Source organism: Tympanuchus pallidicinctus, unplaced genomic scaffold (genome assembly GCF_026119805.1).
Source record: "Tympanuchus pallidicinctus isolate F22 unplaced genomic scaffold, pur_lepc_1.0 scaffold26, whole genome shotgun sequence".
In the NCBI taxonomy this organism is placed as follows: Eukaryota; Metazoa; Chordata; class Aves; order Galliformes; family Phasianidae; genus Tympanuchus; species Tympanuchus pallidicinctus.
In genome coordinates this window covers 629059-645343 of record NW_026294743.1, presented here as the reverse complement: position 1 = coordinate 645343, position 16285 = coordinate 629059, and the positions used below count along the sequence as shown (strand labels likewise).

At 38.3% G+C, this 16285-nt stretch overlaps 1 protein-coding gene across 10 annotated transcripts in view; it reads left to right on the top strand.

The window, feature by feature from the left end:
• Positions 1-16285, top strand: part of FHIP1A (FHF complex subunit HOOK interacting protein 1A) — an 84367-nt gene that overhangs the window by 16466 nt on the left and 51616 nt on the right. The gene's annotated exons all lie outside the window — the stretch shown is intronic.

Here is a 16285-nt window from a genome sequence, read left to right as displayed (position 1 = left end):
TATTGCTACTGGGAACGTTCACATTGTTTCATAAATCTGTGGACTGTGGTTTATGGGGTTATTTTCTTGGTTTTCACATAAAGGGGAGAGATAAGGAAAGTAATTTAAATTTCCCAAAGCACAAGGCTATGCATCTTTCATAATGTCTGGCCTGGGTAGTGGTGTAGGTTATGATACATGGGATGCAATACAATCTCCAAGGAAAACTTCCATCTCAAATAAAATGCAGTGTAATCCTGTGGTTATCCTGAGCTCAGAATTAATTGTGCCAAGGGGGATGGCTAGTTCTTGGCTACTCGCTTCCAAAATTCTTGGAAAGGTTTTTGCTGTTCTGAGAATGTCCTCTATCCTTGGTAAAAGGTTTGTGGGATTGCTCTTTACTGTGGCTTGAAGAAGCACTGAAAAACTTATTTTCTGTCATAATGGTGTTGATGTTATCAAGATTCAAAATGGAGCATCTTAATTTGTGGAAGTTATTGTTACAAATTAACTATTCGTGTGTTCTAGAACTTTTAGATCACTTTCCGCTGATTTCAGTGAGGATTGTATTTCAGGCTAAGCTAATGAGGCTGATTAAGTATGTGAGAATTTTTTCTTTCTTTCTCTCTTTCTTTCTTTCTTTTTTTTTTTTTAATTTGCTGCCATTTGTATGATTTGTTATCTTGTTCTAATTTTTGGAGCATTTCTTCTACCGTTACATATCTTCACATTTGTCTCAGTTTTCAGAAACGTTGCTTGTTCTCTTCACCTTGCCCTCCACTGTGTCATACAGAACGCAGATGTGTATTATTTCATACCTGACATGTGGTTTTGCTTATTTGCTTTTACAAAACTTTGTATTTGATGCAAAAGCAAAATCCTTGTTCTTCCAAATATATATTACGCTGGGCAAGACTGTACTTGGCAGTTTATCAGTGCCTAGAATGAGATCCAAGTGTCAGTGCCCTCTGGAGATAAGGATGTATTATTTTCTACCTGACAGTACTGAATTTTGCCTTGAAGTGAGTGAGACCCGGTAACAAGTACATACTGGCAGTATTGAGTGATTCATATGATTCTCCTGGGCTATGAGTACAGGAAGCTCTCTGCTTAATTGTAACTGTGCTTTTTAAAATTTCATTATATCTTTTTTTAATGGGGAAAAAAAAAAAGCCGTTTGGGAATTCAAATTACTGTGAATTCAAATTGCAGTAATTCAAATTACTGTGATTTCATATGCTACACTAAGTCTTCTTTTGCTCTCTAGCCTAGACTGGCAGTTTACATATGCTGTTTTTATTTGGTAGGTTTTAAATGAATTGGAAAGCTAGAGGCACTTACCTTGTAGAAAGTTACTGTAGTTTTATTGGTAACTTTTCAGATCTAGATTATTTTTTTTTTAAACATACTTGTGATCAGAGAATCTTTTCATCTTTTGAATGCTTTCTCCTTAAAACCTGCTCACCAACTTCATATCACAGGGAGCTCACACCTTTGCAAACAACTGAAGAACAGACCTTTACATCTTTACTACCTTTGTAGAGCTGACAAAGATCCATTGAGTCAGTCTTAAGTACTTTGAAGCTGAAGCACTGAATATGTTACGGCACCACTTCTAAATACGTCTAATGCTTTATTAGGTACACCATGGAACACATGCACTGGCCAGCTCAGAAAGCTCAGTGTTTGTTCCTCATTTTACCTGTGCTCTTCATTGACCGTCCCTTGTACCAATTTGCGGTTTCAGGCTTGTGATTCTAGGTAAGAAATGTCCTTATGTTGAAAAACAAACTTCCCCAAAAGAAAGCAACAGCAGCATCAAAAACAACAAAAAAACACCGAGCAAACCCCTCTGAACTGAGAAGGTTAGATCATAACATTTTCTGGAGCAGCGTGGTTCCATGTTGGTATTAGGTATCTATTTTTGTTTCTTTGGAGGCACGGGTTACAGTAGGGTTGCATTAAAGATCTTGGCAGGAAATGCTTTGAAGATAATCTGGAGAGTATGCAGATTCACAGAGATATCATTTTTTGAGAGGAAATTAGGTAGTTTTGAAGATTACCTCTTTGTTTTAATGGAGGCAAAATGAAGCTGCAAGGCTGTTACTAGGTTTCAAGTTGTCTCTGTGAATGCGCTTGTTACAGTCATCCCTAAAGTTCTGAAGAATAGAATGGAGAGGGATCTTTTGGGTTTTTATTTTAGTCTGTACTGCAAAAATTTTTTTTATTTCTGCTCTATAAACTGATAGTGTCTTCTCATAAGCATTTTAATTTTTGAGTGCTTTTGTTCGTGTTTCTTTAATGAGAAAGGTATTTCAGAACATGATTACAAACTCCTGGTCTACTTTTATAGCGTCTGAATTGAGCTGTGAGTTCTTGCCCAAAAAATAAACTTAGACAAAATAATTATTCTCTCCTGTGATGTACACTGTATTATTTTCTGTGTGATTCTTTAGAACAGCATGCCAAAAGCAGTTTCGAAACTTTTAACTCCTTGCTTATAAGAGGGAAAATGTGACAGCCTCTGTTTGTGTCGTCTGGAGGATTGTCTGCCAGACAGGTTAGCAGGATGTCTGTAAAATCAGTTTTGAATACTAAGCACTGTATAAATGAATACACTCTCTTTTCATGCTTGCTTTTTTTGTATGTGTGGGGCCTTGTTACACGTCAAATATGAATTTAATATAGATGACTCAATGTTAATGGAAATGTGTGGACTTTTCCTTCTTTGCCTTTGCATGCGCCTGGCTTATTTAACAAGATGTTTCTGAGATGCATTTCCTGTCTGAATAAATGAGTTTTGTGATCAACTGTTTGGCAGCATGAACTGCTTTAGCATTCAGTGTTGCACCTCTTCTTTCTGATTTTGCATTTTATGGGTGCAGCGTACGGCTGTGAAATGACCTGCCTTGGTCTGCCTTGATTGTGTACGCATGTATGTATTTGTCTTTTCTTGTGTGATTAGTTTTAGCCACAAGGATTTCTTAATTGCCCCAACCGGGTTCAGTGTGTGGCACAGAGGTGTTTCTAGGTGCAGCACAGGTTAATGGATGGCAGCAATGAGCTGGAGGCAGCAGGGAAGGGGAAGGCAGGTTGCTTCTACAATGGTGTGAGCTCATAACTGATGATGGCCTCAGTGCTTTCGGGCGTTTGTCACCAAGGTGGTGAAATCACTGGTCTTGTCTGTGTGTCTTATGCTGTGGAATACGGTTCCTTGCAGCTGCTTCTCTTCCATCCGACTTGAGCATTTATTGTCAGATGGCTTGTTCTCTTAAAGACAATCTTTTTTGCTTTTTACTTTTTTTCCTCTCAGGTATTAAGATGCCGAATTTCTTTCAAATGTTGGATGGTAACTTTGTATTTATGAGAGAATGATTTTCCTTATATATTTTCTCCCCTTTTCCTTGTCTGCATTGTGAAGCTGAACGCACTGAAAGCTGAGCAAACTTTTCTCCTAGCTTGTCCACCAAACAGGGCAGCCACTGATGCAGGTTTTTTGTTTTTGTTTGTTTGTTTTTTTTTCTCTGATGTGCAGGCATAAGTTAATTGCAGGTACAGTGTCTGTGTAGCAGACAGGGTATGGGTAACAGAAGTCTGTCCACTGGACCACGAGCTTTAAATTTGAAATGCTGGATGTCTCTATATGTTTTTGTAATAGGGATACTTGTCTTCTGGAAAGTGGAGTTGAGACTTCAATCCTGTTTAAATGCCAAGTAATGGCTCCAGTAGCAATGAGCTGCATTTAGATGATGTCAATTCTGGAGCATCCTGTCCACGTGCAGTGATTCCCTTCCTTTTTGTTGACTCCTATAGTATTGTCCACAGACGATGATGCATGATATTCCTGTGGCAACCACAGTAATTGTTGATATGTGAAATCAATGTATGGCAATTATCAAACGCTCTTTAGCTGTTTCTCAGTGCCCTGTAGCTTCTGGAGATCAGTACTTTGTGACCTATATACTGTTTAAGTAGGTCATAGATTACCAGTGGCGCACTGATGAGAGTACATAAGACCATACATCAGCGTTTTATTGAGTTTGAATGATTCCTCTTTCTTTATTTTCAGAATGTCTCTGTGTCATATGGGTAATGGGATGTAAAATAGTTGCCAAGTCCTTCATGAGGAGAATGTGGGTTCTTTGTTTGTTTCCCTCTGACTGTCACAGGTACACTGCAGGATACTCAGAGAGCTGAAGGAGAAGACTTTGCTAGCTGTGCTTAAAAAATAAGCATGCTTTAGAAATGCTTTAAACTGCAACTACAGAATAAGGGCAGAGATGACTCCGACTTTGGTTTGTCACTGTGCCGTATTGCTTCATCTTATTTTGCAATTAAACCAATCAGCTAACAGATGAAAACTTGATAAATCTCTCCCCTGACCTGATCTACAGGCATGAGTATCACTTAGTTCTTGCTGCAACATTGTGTGTGAGCCTTTTTTATTATTTATAAGCTGCTTTACAAGTTGAAAAGGGCTGCTGAATGTGTTTGAATTGCCTTCCCAAGTAGAACTTACTCACAGTTTGCGAAAGGGACTGATGAAAGAATGTAGATAGGTGTGGTCTTCATAGTTCACAAGATGTGTCACAAAAGATTTAGCACCTTTTAGGGGAGGAGACATGGATGTTAATTGCAAGATCGACATAGGGAACTCATGTGGATAAGATGAGCCCAGGTTGAAACCAGGCTGGGATTAGTATAGACAAGCTTGAAATTGGTCAGTATGTTTGGTTTCCAGAGCTATGTTAGTCATGTGAGATAGGCCTTTCATACCACTGAAACATTATTATAAAGGAGAACTAATGTGGATAAGCAGTTGAAAATGATTGCTAGTTCCTATCTTTTATATACTTCAGTTTTCTTTGATTAAAAACAATAAAACAGCTGGTGGATATACAAACGCTTGTCTTGTTTGTTCTTTGCAAACTCCTAACCCTTGCTTTATGAAAATAAACTGTCTTTCCTCGGTCTTTGTTGTAACATGTCTTTGGTCTTGTGCTTCCCTGTAAAGCCACGGTCATTCTTCCACCTCATTCTTGATGCAATTTGTGCTAAGCTTTGAATGAAAGGTTTCTGCTTTGGCAATATGAAAAAACAAGGATATTCTTCTTAGATTAACTTGTGCTGCTCTTCAGTGCTTAGGGAAGCATCTGGTTCCTCTGTGACTGAAGTGTCTTTAGGAAATTGCAAGGCTGTAGATAAAGTGATACTTAAGAACTTGAGTATTTAATCTGTTATAATTTTCATTGTCTGAAGGGATAAATTAGCTGCTCTGATAGTGTTGCAACCTGTTTTACTAAATGCAGATCGTTAAAATGTATCTGAATCAGGCCTTGTCCAGAAGCTCAGCTAGCAGGGTGTTTGTCCGGAAGAACTGCTTGTTCCCAGCACAGATGGCACTAGAACAAAAATTGAATGAGTATCAATGAGTAGAACAAAAATTGGCTGAGCTTCATCTAGTGCATGGCTCTGTTACTGTCTGAAAGTCATATTGATTACCAAAGTGATTATTTCTCAATCTGTTGTTGTAGGTAAGAGTTCTTCAGACGAGTTTTTATATTAGAATTAACACAAGTTAATGGCTTTTTTCCTGATAGAAAACCAAAAGAGCAAAGCTTATTAAACTACATTCAAGTCTCATTCTGTAATTTCTTTTATAGCTTTCAGTGCTTGTTTCTTCCTCACCTGACTTAAAATATAGTTATGTTAATGGGAAGGCAATGCAGTCACTAATGATAGGAAGTGACATGAACTAATATGAACTTTCTCTCCTTCCTACTCTGTGTTTGTTCAAGTCATCAAACTAGTTAGTATTTGAGTTCTCCCTAGTTAAGCTAACAGTAGGAAAGAAAAGAAAATCCAGTTTCTTACCTTAAGTGTTTGTGTACTTAGTTTAAGCCTATCCGTGATAAAGGTTTTAGTGCCTGTTGGGACTGCAATTGAGAATGCATTTATTTATTTATTTATTTATTAAATCAGAAAATATTAATGCATTTGAAATAAATATGTTTCCACATGTTATCATTTTCAATTAAATTTTGCTAAAGGTTCACGTTCGGGTTGGAGTTTCAGAATGGAAAAGACACAAAACAGGTAAAAGCCCAACGAAGTCACTTAGATTATATGCGGAATCTTATGATAAAGCTTCCTTTCATCTGAATTCTTCCTGGGTGTTTTTTTCTTTTCTTTTTTTTTTTTTTTTTTTTTTTTTTTTCCCCTGGTGAAAGACTTCTAAAGGTTTTAGTTAAGGGCTTTGATTTGAAGAAAAGAGAAATTGTGCAGACTCAGACTTATGGGAAAGAAATGTCTCTTTCTGTCATCAGTGAGTTGGATCATAGGAGCGATCCAGTAAAAAGAATAAGAAAACCCACAAGAAACCCTTGTTTTTATTAGTAATCAGAAATAAATGTTAGAGAGGAAGACAGTGCTCTATTTATGAAGGTAATTTTTTGGGTGCTTGAGGCTTCACAAAATGTTAATAGAACAGAGCTCTGATGTGATTTAGGTTTAAATCTTTCAGAGGGTTCCTAGTCGCAGGCTACTTAGCGTGGAATTTTATCAGCAAGTAATGTGCCATAAATGATTGAAGTAGTTCTTATTTCTAATCTTTTCACCCTGTGTCATAATGTATGGACTTGATTTCGCTGCGCTGCTGAAGTTCATGAAGGATGCATTTGGTTCTTTGGAGAAGCATCAAGGTGTGTGTATTGCTTTAGCAGCATATAAGACACATACTCCTTTGCAGCTCAAGACAAACAAGGAAAAAACTTGTGTATATTTCACTCTGCTCTTCATTGCGGAGTTTCAGGGTGTGTCATAAAGAATGTTTTGCCCAACCATCTTGACTTACTTGACACTGCTCGTGTTTCAAATCTCATTAGGTAAGTACATCGTGTTACCCTGAAAAATTGCGCTCAGTGCATAATTACCGAGGTACAACGATAGGTAGTAGAGGATGCTGCCAAGAAGAGATAGGAAAGTAAGACAAGCTTTGTGTTAGTAGTGACAGGTGTGGTGTTTTTCTTGTTGGTTTTTTTTTTTCTTTAATTTTTTCCCATTGAAATAAAAGTAATGAAGAATTATCTTTCCAGATCGTAGTGGAGTTTGTGCTTGGTAGCAGCGGTACTAAATGAAATAGAGTTGGTGACAGTTAAGCAGGCTTGGAAAGTTCAAAGCAGCCCTCAGGGAATTCTGAATAACAGAGTTTGCTTAGTTCAGAGCTAGAAATGGAGAGGTTTTAATGATAGTTATTAAAAAAAAAAAAAAAAAAAGTAGGGGTGGAAACAGGGACGAAGGGACAATGATGTTTTTCATAATGATAATGAGCATTATAAACATAGTGATTTTATGTTTATGTTGGAGTAAGAACCACCATTGTGATGGAAGGTTATGTGGAAAGTTGTACTATAACAAAATAGGAAAATCTTTTAGAATCAGATTCTCAGTTAACAGGATGTTTTCTCTTGAATTACTGTTCCTTGCTTCCTTTTTTCTATCTTTTTTAATTCAGTTTTTTTCCAAGTGTGGATTAAGTTGATTCTAATTGTACATTACTATTTCCAAGTATAAATATTAAAATATAAATAGAGGAAAGAGAGGAGAAAAGGTTGTTTATACATAGGCTTAGAAGATCTGATTGAATTGGAAGGCTAAATGTAAACTTGTTTATTAGATTTTTGCTTTGTATGATTCAAGGACCTAAACAGACTGACTAGAAAAACAGCAGAGAAGCTTTCTGTAGCTGTTGTCAGACCTGTTTCTCATTAACCAGTCGAACGCTGCGTTTGAGCATTTGTTCTATGCGTGGCAGTGTGGGGCCAGGGAGGGTTTTCAGGTTGAGATGTCCTTAAACGGAGGTTGATGGGCTTATGGCACTCGAAAGAAGGGGCAGAAGCCTGGTGGAAATTTTGCTGCATGAGCACAAAAGCTGGGTTTCCCAACAGCTGTGTCTCCGGGGTGATCTTTTGACCTGAAACTGGAGAGGAGAGCTTGCCTTGCGTGCAATTTGGCACATTTTCCTGTTTGTCGTGCCGGGGTTCCACCCAAACCTGCACTGATCACTGTGGCTGAGAACTCAGTGCCATTTGTACTGGCTGAGGTCAAAAATGAATTTAGCACAGTGCTATCTCTAGTAGCAGGTGTCTGATGGGCAATATAGGAGTAGTGCAAGCATATGGCAGTATTGTTAGCCATGTGCTTATTCAGTCAAAAGCAATAGTCTTTCTGTTCTGTACATTCTGCTTTTTTTTTTTTTCTTCCCCTTCACAAATTTGACTAACAGCTTTTAGAAATCATGTAATCTTAGGGCACCTACTGTGGCCTGTAGAACAAGTGCTAACATTTATGTCACAAATTAACACTTGTGTGGGAACAGGGGCACCAAAAGGAGATATCCAGAGGGGGTAGCATGAGAGATCCAAGTTGTAGGCATTTACATTGCGTGTCATACACTCCTTTTTCATTTTTGAAGGACTCTGTATTTCTACTTCAGTTTATGTTTCAGGGCTGTGAATATACGTTGTTATTTATGTCCCTGGATTCTGGAGTAGTTTTTAAATTCTGGTTTGCGAGAAATAGAATTGCCTTAATGAAAAACTAGGTTGTCATCTACCTTAAACATACTATTGGGCTTTTACAAGCAATATTTCTGGTCTTAATTACATATTGAGTATTGTGAACTTTACATCAAATATTGTTATTATTGTAAGTCTTCTAGAACTGAGACATGGATGTTATGCATAGCATTATTGAGGAGGAAATTTGAAGAAATTGTTTTACTACTCTGATTAGATTAGTGAAGCTTGCCTGCAGTGTGTTGGATTTGAAGTAGAAAAAAGTTCATATCAGATTAGTTTGATTCTGTTGCCACGTGTGTGTGCAGATTTACAGAATGCAAGCTAAGCAGAATACTTGTTTTATCCTACTTCTGAGACTCTGTTAACTAATGTAAACCGTGGCTTATCTTAACCAAAGCAAGGTGGAAGCAACTGAATAAGCACGATCTGTTCCTGCAGTGTGCTACCTGCTTGAAGAAGCGTATGGTTTGCGAAATGGTTTCTTTCAATACTCTTTTTAAATCCATTCAATTTGAAAGCTTGGTCTTCCTACCCACTAGAGTGCAACAGCATCTCTGACAGGGAAGCTGTGCTATTGTAGGCCATTTCTGTGTGAGACAAAGGCATACAGCTGATTCCTTCAGCTCCACGTTTTGAGGCTTTGGAGCCAGTTTGCATGGACACAGACTCATGAAACTTGTGTATTAGTTTTTTGAGTTGTTTTTTTTTTTTTTTTTTTTTTGCCTCTTCTGGCATAAACATCATAGTGAAAAGTCAGGAAAGGTCTTGCACAGCCTTCCAGCTGTTGAACTTATGACAGCAGGTGAGTATGCTTTATTTTTTTGGTGAATCTTTTTGGTAATGGAGAAATATTTGACAGACACCTTACTGCAGAATGCAGCTAACCTGAAACGATTTTGAAACTTTGACTCAAAATCTATGGTTTTTTTACACAGGTAAAATTATGGCAACTCATTGATTTGTTTGGTATTATTTGAGGTTTTGCTTTACCGGTGTCTGAATTTGTGTTTCAAGAATGTATAAATGTTTTGTTTCAGCGTGAAGCAGTTGGTGTTTGTCAGTTTAATTGCTGTGCAATTAGAATTTGATTGCTTTCTGAAATTCTGATCCTTCACATACACAAAGGGTTACAATCAGTGCTGATTGCTTTCTTAGCATTTCTTTACTTTGTAGTAGTTCTTCACCGAGCGGCTACTGGCTTACATTGAGAAGACTTAAAACAAATTAAAATTATTTTTAAAAATCTCTAAACAATGATGATTAATCACTCCTAGATTTGCTGGTTGTTTTCAAGACCTAGTAAGCTTTGATAGTGGAGTTTGTTCTCCCTGTCTGCTGAAATTATATTGCTAATCAGTAAAATGTTGTAAATTCTCAAGTGGCCTGTGCAGGATTAACTTTCTGTATGCCAACAATCTAGCAGCAGAGTATTATTGTAGGATGTGATGAAGAGGAACATTCATTTTAGCCATGTGAACCAGTTGTTTAGGTGTACCCTTGAGCAACCAGCTGCGACAGAGGAAATGAATCTTTTGAAGAGGCTGTGCTAATGATGCTTTTCCTTGTGAATTCAGTTACTTTAAAATTTGTCCACGAGTACATCTTTAAAGATCTCATTACTTATCTCCTCATTTACTCAAAACTCTTAAAATTCTGTCAGTTACCAGATTCTGTGGGTGATGCTCGTGGTTAAGTAGGTTGCAGTACAATACTAGGAAAAATACGTGGGCTGATATTTCACTGCTTTGAAAATGCCATAGTATCTTCTGTGAATGTAACAGAATATTAAAAATCTAGAACTTGATTAATTTATGAAGAGGATTACAAATTGTGAGACTAGAAAGAACTTAGAATGAGGCTCAATTGAAGAAATCCTTTGATACAAACTTGGACGAATGAACATGTGGGAAGCAGCTACAGTCAAAGACACAATATGCTGCATTTTAAGTAATATAAACAAGGATGGGGGTAGTGATGAAGTGCTTGTGCAGAGCAAGCTCACTGCCTAGAACAGAGCGCCCAACAACAGTTAATCTGGGAGTGAAGCTGTTGCCCTGCTGCATTGCCTTCTTAAAAGAAACAAGAAAAACTGGTCTGGTGCTTTTGAAAGGCAAGACAGCGAGTGAAGCTATGTTATGAATGACCCTGTTCAGAACTTCTCCATTTTCCAGAAACTGGGGAGAAAACAGTAGCCAACAAAAAACTAACCACAAACCCTGAGCAGTTACTCATCCTTTTTTAAAGGAACGTTGTTTTTCTCTGCACAATTATCCTATGAGCATGTAGTCTAGAAAATTTCCTCAAGTGGTAGATAGAAGTTCACCTTTTTTTCTGTTTTCTTCTGAAATGCGAACTGAGATCATGTAAATGCTTCTGTTCTGTGTTTGTAATTGTTTTTTCTTTTTTTTTCTAAAGTATCAAGTAATGTCCTACTAATAATAAGAGAATTGAGCTTGTACATTCTCTGATCATATTCCTTTTCTTTTTCTGTATTATTGTTAGCTTCCCAAATAAGTTCTTCAGTGTTCTGAAACAATATGGTCTTTGAACCTAATGTGTGTCTTCACATGACAGCTTTCTAGCAACACGTTTCAAAATCAAGAACTTGGGAAGCAGCTTTCCTTTTACTTTCTCTTCTATGTAAAATACATTCTTTGGACTGGCTCTAGACCAGAAGTGAAGGGACCTGATGTCAAGGTGATTGATATTACTCTGCTATGTTTCTGACTGCTTGCACAGTACCCGTAGTTGTAGTGCCATATAGCAGAGGTGTGATGTATGGATTGCTGCTTTGCTGTTTAAAATAGAATAAGCCAAACAGCTCTGCAAGCAGTATTAGATAATTTTGTAACTAATAGTCTTGTTAGCTTTTAATCCCTCATGGAGCAACAGCAGCATCCATTCACCTTTACAACTGGTGTATTCAGATATGATTACAGTGCGCCACATGAGCAAAGTTGATTACTTATGGGTTGAGGCTGATTGTGCTGACCTGTCTCTTCCTTTGCTGTCTTGACAGAGCTGCATCGTGGCCAAGGCTTGCTTTCCTGGGGGTTGTTGTGTCCAACCACTCTGGACCTTCTGGCAAAGCTAATCCCAGTACAGGACAGGAGGGATGCAGCGACAGCTCTGTGTCATTGCAGAGGAAGCACGTTGCTGGTTCATGGGCAACCTGTTGTCTGCCAGGTCCCCACATCCTCTGCCAAGCTGCTTTCCAGCTGCTTTGTCCCCAGCACGTATGTTCCGGTGCCTGGGGTTATTCCTCCTCAGGTGCAGGGCTTTGCATATTGAACATCGTGAGCATCCTTTTTGTTCATTCCTTCTGCCTGCTGAGGTCTCTGAAGAGTAATACAGCTATCTAATCTATCAACTGCTCCTCCCATTTCTGTGATGTTTGCAAACTAGCATGGGAGTGCACTCTGGTTCTGCACTTGTTAATGAAGGTGTTGAACACTTGTGGCCTCCAGATGAAATCTTGTTTTATCTCATACAATTAAAATTCAGTTCTTTCAACGACTGATTTCTTAACACTACCTGGGATTCCCACACCCCATTTAGTTGCTGCCTTCTTAAAGAGACTTTGAAACTCAGCAAAGTAAACTTCAGTGTTGGAGATGGCCAGAATATAGAAGTGTTATCAGACCTCGTATGGGGCCTGCTGTTGATTTCTGTGCAATTTACTATTGAGATGTTTGGTGAGCAGCGGAAAGCAGATACCAAGCAACACGCTCCCAAGTAAGAAGAGTCTTCTATAAATTTGCTGTAATATGCCATCTTTCCTGAACCTCCTAGAGTGCTATTAATAGTAGCAAATGAAAGCAATATGCATCTTAGAATAACTGTCTTAAAAATATCGAATTGTCTGTGAGCGAGTAGCTGGAGTGTTGATCCCTGTGAGTGGGAGTCCTGTTTGCCTAAGTCTGGAGTGAGATGATGCCAGAACTTGAGCAGAGGCTGCAAAGTCAGGACATTAGTTGTGCAAATGACCAGGTGGTGACTTCAGAGTCTCCAAATTGCCGCCCAGGTGGATGCTGGGCATTTTTTACAAACAATAGTCAAATGTATGTTCTTCCAATTATCCTTTTTTTTTTTTTTTTTTTTTTTCCCTAACAGGAGAGCAATGTGCACATTTCCTTTTTCCTAGATTGTGTAAGCAGGCATCAGTTGCAGGCCCAGGTGTTAAGGCATTTTTGGAAGACAGCTGTTGTGTTATCCTGGAGAACAGTGGTTAGGTAAATGCACATCTGTTGTGGTTGGATTTGTGATTTGCCTCAAGTCTGACTCAGCATCCTTTCCCAGCCCTGGTTCTTGCACATTTAGCAGCAGAAGGGTGTTCACAGAAAAACAATCTGTGCCTGGGGATGTCTGTTGTTACATGGATAACTATTTTCTTGCTCATATGCTTCCATTTTTTACTCCATGTACTCTTAAAAGCATCTTGTACTCCTCACTCTGTCATCATTTCTAATTTATCACTGTTCTATTGCCATTCATCTATCATCATCTATCTCCTTGATGCATGGTACAGAGACATGATAAAAAGGTTGAAAATGTATCTTGGCTTGTAGAAAGCTGGGATTTTGTTTCTAGTACAATAAAAGCAACTTCTGACATATTGCACTTACACTAGCATTTCTTCATATTTCAATTACATATAGTAATGGATGCTTCTTGTGTGCACTTCATATAATTTTTCTTTTCTTTTTTAGCTTACATCTCTGTTGTGATAAGACGTTGCTCATAATGCATCCATCTCTATCTGGGTTTCAAGGACTTGCACACTTTTATTAAACTGCACATACAGGTCTGACTTGTGGGTGATAGAAAATGAAAGGCAAAATGAAATGGCTATGGAGATTTTAGAACATAATTTCTGCTAAATAATTCCCTGAAGAAGTTATGCAGTTACTTCAAGTGAAAAATTAACAAGTTACAGTGCTTTGCATTTTAATAATGCCTAAGAAGGTGAATCTGTGCTTTTTTTTTTTTTTTCCTGTTCTCTCATGTTGTTCCTACTTAAAAATTAAGGGAGTAAATGGCGTAAGGTTATTTAATACATTTGTTACTGTTCAGTTGTTATTGCATCACACTTAGATCTGAAACTGTCGTTTTTATGTACAAGCTGTGGATTCTTTGTATGTAATGCTTGTAGGATTTGAACACGAAATTAGAAACACCTGTTCAGTAAATCTGCTTCCATATTATTAATTCATGTGTGCAGGAGCTTGACTCTGAACAGCAAAATGTATTGGGTTCTCTGTGTACTGTGATGCATGAGTATGGCTGTTGGCGGTAGGTTATTGCTGCTTGTTGGTAGGTTGTTTTTTGGGTTTTTGTTTTTTAAACACTATTGTGCAGTATAGAATATGTTGATGAATGGTTTGGTCAATACGAATAAGAGCAATTGATCTTTTGTTTACCACCTATAGTTTTTCTTTAATTCTCTTTAGAATAAGTAGGATAAAAGCCATTCCTTTGTTTTCCTTGGATTCCGCTGTTTCCATCTCCTGCCTGTTAATGCTTTTCTGATGAACCAAATGCTGTTCTGCAGGAAAGATACCCAGTGGAATTAGGTGGAAAAAATCTGAGATTACTTCTGGCTGGACTAGTCCTTTAAGCACCTCTTTTAATTTTACCCATCTCTATTTTCCTATTTTATTTCTATAATTCACATCGTCCATTGAGCAAGATGGCAGGTTATCTGCAGCGCATTAGCTGACACCAAATGACTGCACAAATAAAAGCATTATTCTAGATGTGCAGGAATTATTGTAAGGAAAGTGTCCTGATCATTTTTGTAGCTAGTTTTGAAAGAGTGGGAGGAATGCGTAGGCACAAGTAAAGCATGACTCAGCTCTGTGCAGGGAATGTCTGCAGCAGTAAGGCTGCTCAGTGAGTCAGGGCAGGATGTCTGGCACTTAGAGAACATGCCAGAGACACCTCACTGTGGGGGGGGGGCGGGGTGGAAGGGAAGAGGGCATAGTTCATTGCCCTGGGGTGTTGTTGCAGTGTACGAAGTGGGAAAATGCTTTCTTCCTTTTAAATACTCGGCCTTGAGCTGAAACTGCAAGTTTTGCTCTACCTCTTCAACTTCTCTGCGGTGTTTAAAAGTAGCTGGCAGTGCGACAGCGTGGCTTAACTTAGCTGATGGTTAAGTCTATAAAGGGTTGCTTTTGTTCTCGTGCTGTTGGTGGAGGAGAGTATAATGAAGGAGGAGTTTTTCTTGGGAAATAAAAAAAGAAATAGCTGTCACATCAGATTCTTTGCATTGGTTCTTTCATGTGGACTTGGGTTATTCATCTGATCTCTTAGGATGTTCTTGTAAGTAACATTTAGGTACTGCAACACCTAGAAAGCAAACGTGATTCTCTGTATCAGATCTTAGCTCTTGTCCAAAGTGATTCTTCAGCAAAGTGTTCTGCATAAGTGAAGTTTTGGTGCTGCCACTTGAAATTAAGCAGTTAGAGGGCTGAGACATGGAAAAGATTGGAAAACTCTTGAGTGTTGTTTTTTCATTCTGTCCTTTGACTCTCTCTTCACCCCAATGCATGAAGTCTTTGAAGCTCCCCACGTCCAAGGACCATTTCAGTCTTCTTGAGTTTTGCAATGGGTGAGAGCAAGTCTCTAATCAGGCGAATGTATGAGAAAGTAACGTAATGCACCGCAGGATTCTTGAATGTGCTAGAAGTGAAAACACTGATGTAATGTGCTCTGTTTTTACAGTCAGTGTTAACAAAGCGCCACTGAGGTAGTAACTGCAGCACTGGAAATTAGATGTGCTACTATTACCTTTAATGCCAATTATGTCTTTGTCAGTTAGGCTACTTGCTGCTTGTTAACCTTATTACGTGAAACTTCTTTAGAGCTGCCACTCAATTTCTATGCTTTCTTTACAGCAAGTTTTAAATTTAACTGAGCCAGAGAGATAATGTCATTTTACCTTTTTGTTCTTTTTCTCAGGGTACTTTCTATGCTCTCCAAATATGTTGCACTCAGCACGTGTGCACACATGGGCTTGTACAACTGTAGTAGAGGATGACTCAGTAATACACTGCAGGCCTAAATTTGCCTTACTGAATAGTTTACAAAAAAGAATTTTTAGTTGCCCAGCTTAATGGGGATGTGCTTGACAGGTCTGTTTGCAATCTGGATGCAAAGTTCTTCATAGTGAATTAAATGTGATTGTGTATGCAGAGGGAAGAAAAATAATCCTGTTTGGAGTTGTCTTTTATGCATACAAGTTTTTTCTTTCAAATCTTCTTTTAAAGATAAGTAATATCAAGATTTCATGCTTTGCTTTTTTTTCTGAACCTGTAACTGTGTACAGCTTTAGGAATTTCGTGCAGTTGTTTTATTTGGTCACCTGAAAAAGCCTAAAAGCAATCTTGCTAATTATGCAGTTTGTTTCATGTTTGGTCACGATTTGTGCAGTGCAAACTTTGTGTGTAATATGTGTTGAACATAAAAATGTAGAGTCAAGTCACAATTGCATGTATTCAGATGATCGGGGCTGTGGAATATTTGTACTGTAGAACCAAAAATAACTTAGGTATGCTAGAGGGGCTGTGGCGTGGCTCAGCACTGCAGAAAATCCTGCTTTAATGTTTCCAGAGTCGGTTTGTGTCTGGTAATAGTACAAACAGTTCTACATGAAACAGAGCCAAAATGAACAACCAGTTGCTGTCTCTGTGTGCAGCCACCTTGTACGCGTGTTCCTGGAAGAGGAA